General features: G+C 34.7%; 3 non-coding genes across 3 annotated transcripts; all 3 read left to right on the forward strand.

The window, feature by feature from the left end:
* Window positions 1-335: 335 nt before the first annotated feature.
* Trnac-gca lies at window positions 336-407 on the forward strand. Its single transcript has one exon. It is a non-coding gene; the product is annotated as a tRNA-Cys (tRNA).
* A 372-nt stretch (window positions 408-779) lies between these two features.
* Trnac-gca lies at window positions 780-851 on the forward strand. Its single transcript has one exon. It is a non-coding gene; the product is annotated as a tRNA-Cys (tRNA).
* Window positions 852-2606: 1755 nt separating this feature from the next.
* Window positions 2607-2678, forward strand: Trnac-gca. Its single transcript has one exon. It is a non-coding gene; the product is annotated as a tRNA-Cys (tRNA).
* Window positions 2679-4008: the final 1330 nt, after the last annotated feature.

The raw sequence follows: 4008 nt of genomic DNA on the forward strand, positions 1-4008 counted from the left end.
ATCCAATATCGATAAGCATCAAATCAGTGCCTCCGTATGCCAAGGCATATAATTGACTTTTCTCGTAAGTTCGGTTATCAGTTAATTTTGTCTAGGGCTATGTCGAAACTCGTGGATTTATCACATAAATCGAGCCGTTTAAAATCACCTCAAGAGCTGCCTTATCGCTCGACATCATCTATTTCCCCACCCTTCGTCGGTTCTCTTCCCCTCCATCCCCAACTCTCCACCCACAGCCGATCGCGAACTCACCCACTTCACGTAGTTTGCTGCCTCACCATGTTTGGATGGAACTTACGAAATTACTTGAATTATTTCTTTCTTAATTGCCAAGCGGGGGTATAGCTCAGTGGTAGAGCATTCGACTGCAGATCGAGAGGTCCCCGGTTCAAACCCGGGTGCCCCCTCATATTTTTATGTTCGTCTTAGGCTCGTGATATTGACAACGACATCATAGGATTATCGTAATCGATGCTTTTCGTTTTCGTAGCGTCCTTTCTAAAGCGTTTTGCTTTTAAAACATCTTTCCTTCTTCTAGAACTCTAACAGTGATACGAGGTATTATTAATTAAGAAAAATTAAAGTATCAACGTGGATTTAGTCCTCTAATGTATCTGATGACCTGTATCATTCGCAATCCTCTAAGGAGTATAAAAAATTCCATGTTGTAGATAACAGGTGCTTTCTAATATGCGTGAGCTTATGTGTGTTATACTGTGGTATGTGTGGTATGTAATGCTCAAGAACTAGTCCAATTATTTCTTCAGTTATAGCCATGTCGGGGTATAGCTCAGTGGTAGAGCATTCGACTGCAGATCGAGAGGTCCCCGGTTCAAACCCGGGTGCCCCCTCATTTTTATTTCGATTTGGGAATTTGATTTTGGTGATAAGGTTGTGGGGTTTCTCTTAGCAGCAAGTTGGTTACCAAAGCCGGAATCGCTTTTACACGAGTTAGTCTCTGCTGTCTTTAATTCTTCAATCTTTGTTTCTTTGTCTCAAAGGAAAAAAAATGGATATAAAATGTAAAGCTGTGTCAACCACACTCAAATTCATTTTCGTGTTGTGTACATTCTTGTTATTGTACCTGGTTAATTATGAAATCCGTTTGAGAGTATTTTCAAATATCTTTATAATGAAATACTTGATAAAATATTTCATCATTGATTTATCATGCGGGGATGTAGTTCAGAGGTTGAGAATTCGATTCTAGTTGGATAGGTCCCTGGTTAAAACCCTCGTTTTTATTTCAGTTTGGTCAATCGATTGTAATGACAAGGTTCTGGGGACTTTTAATGACAAGTTGGTTTCTAAAGTACAGAAACATTTACTAACTGTTAACGTTTCTAAAGTACAGTAAACGTTTTTACACGAGTTAGCTATTGTTGTTTTCAATTATATTCTCTTTTTCTTTCTTTCACTCAAATTTTAAAAAATCAACTCATTCAGGTGTTATATGGTGGAAGTTCGACATATTTCAATAAATATTTGTGGAAAAATGCTTCTAGCTTTCATTACAAGTAAAAAATTGAATATAAGATGTGAAATAATATCAGCCGCACTCTAATTCGTATTCCTATTGCATGAATTCTGGTTGTTTTACCACTGGATTATGAAATTCTTTTGAGTCAGTAGTTTGCGAATTGTTTTGCTTCGTAAAATATAAAATCGTTTCAGGCTTGATTTGGTTGAAAGGTCAATATGTCCATGATACAAACACCAATGATATTTTCCCCATTTCAATTCAAAACTCAATTGTGACTACGTAGGTTTTCGCGGTGTCGAGGTTCCAATGTCTCCATTCTCCTAGTTCTATCGCGTCGGTTGTTGGTTAGAGACAAAAATTCAACTACCGACAATTCAAAGCTCAACTACCGACCATGGTCTCAACATATTGTCATTTTCATGGTGATACGGTCACACTGGCCGCGCCGAGGGCGCATCGATAACTACTGTACCGGTGAGTCAACCTCACCTCAACCAGTCAGACAGAATTACAATGATACAGATGACGTGCGCATATGTTCTATTGTCGTATTGGAAGAGTTGTTTGTGTGAAGAGGAAACTTAAAAAGTAAAAATAGTACAATTTCAAAGAGATATTAATACAATATAATTGATTTATTTTTCGTTTTATTAATTATATTTTTATATTTTTAAATATATTTCTTAATAGTTTATTATTATTTTTTATTTTTTATTTTGAAAAATTGTTCTGTAAATAAAAATTGATAATCTTTTTTTTATTTTTTATGGATTTTTTGGCACAATAAGCACTTGAAAGCCATTTCATTGGTATTTTTTATTAATATTTTTTTTGTTTTTTATATGGCGAGTTGACAATAAAGAAAAATAAACAAATGATTTCACAAATACATTTCAGATTGCCCTATGATTTGAGGAAGGAAAAGACATAGAAAAGACTCATAGAAACCAGCACTGGGTATAAATACTGAGAGAGTGCTGGTTTTATCTCCTTGAAAATGACGTAATATGTTGAAACCATGGTCGGTAGTTGAGTTTTGAGTTAAAGCATGGAAATTACCATTTGTGTTTTTATCAATTATACTTCGTAAAATGTTTCATATTTGATCATTGGTAATGAAGTAGGGGGTGTTGCTCAGTGGTAGAGCATTCGACTGCAGATTGAGAGGACTCCGGTTCAAACCCGGGTGCCCCCTCCCTTTTTAATTGATTTTCGTTTCGAGTTAATTAGAAAATTGAAATGGGAGCTTTTGTTTGCCAGCTCTGAGCTGTCTGTTCTTGTTATAGTTCCTATCATTTTCGGCGAGATTCGTAGGTTACTTCTTACTTTATTTCTTTGTGTCCGTGCAAACACGTGTTAATTTATTGACTCGGATTATTTCATTTCGTCTCAAATGTTGTTTCCATCATAATACTATTGGTGAAATGGTATGCCATGAACGAGGAAAGAGGCTCGCCTTCACCTTGCAAGCAGAGTATCGATTCTATAGTTTTTTTTACATTCTGTTCGTCTTATTTACGAACAAATATGCATGTCATTTCTGGTAAAGGGGAAATTACATAGACATGGTGATCAACTTTGACCCATAGATTAACCAAATATTAATTGCAACTACTACACCGTAACTTAACCTAACTAGCTTAACCTATTAGTAAATAATGTAACATATCTTATAATATATTACATTACTACTACACCGTGACTTAACCTAAATAGCTAAGCCTCTTGTTTCACCCTTACCGGCAACATGAAGATTATCTTTGGTACTCAAAGTGCACTCTACTTTCAAATATCATTAATTTCATAGCTCAGTGCTACTGACAATGTTACAGTATAGAAATTCATCAATAAATCTATTAATCTATTCCGCAAATAGTTAAGTATTCATGGATAATTTTAACGTATTATTAAATAATATAATATATTTATAATTTACAATTTAATTACTTCAGTATCAATTAAGAGGCAAAATGCTACCTCTTTTGCTAGCAATGAAACGCGCAATGAGAATACGTAAATAGAAAATAGGCGACGGCTCAATACTTAGAAATAGCGATTTTTCAACTTTTTGTGGGACTTGATTTACTCATAGTACATTGTCTTTTTATGAAACTGGGAGCAATGAAATAGTTAATACATTGATATAATCGCTTATAGCTGGTGATCAAGGGAAGTTAGGCATAGTTGTATGTGAATGGTTTCCAGGAGAATATTATTCGTTGCTACCTTGTACTGAGATAAAAGAAAAGGTACTAAAAAATTCATCTGTTTGGATCCAGATTAATTGAGCTCTGATGTTGGAATTTAGAAGGCAGTATTTATTTTTCAGATTATTCGTCGCAATTTTCTTCATTTTCACGATCATGATATCTGCTCATCTCTTCAGATTACATTTCTAGGTCTTTCATTTTTTTACGTATGCGACGGTATTACTCTCAAAAGTTTCTAGCGCTGTTTTTCCCCACAAATGAGAAGCATTTCAAAATTCTGGTAAAGTTGTACCTATTTTTAAAGTTATTATATAT

The sequence above is a fragment of the Ischnura elegans genome, chromosome 6 (genome assembly GCF_921293095.1).
Source record: "Ischnura elegans chromosome 6, ioIscEleg1.1, whole genome shotgun sequence".
In the NCBI taxonomy this organism is placed as follows: Eukaryota; Metazoa; Arthropoda; class Insecta; order Odonata; family Coenagrionidae; genus Ischnura; species Ischnura elegans.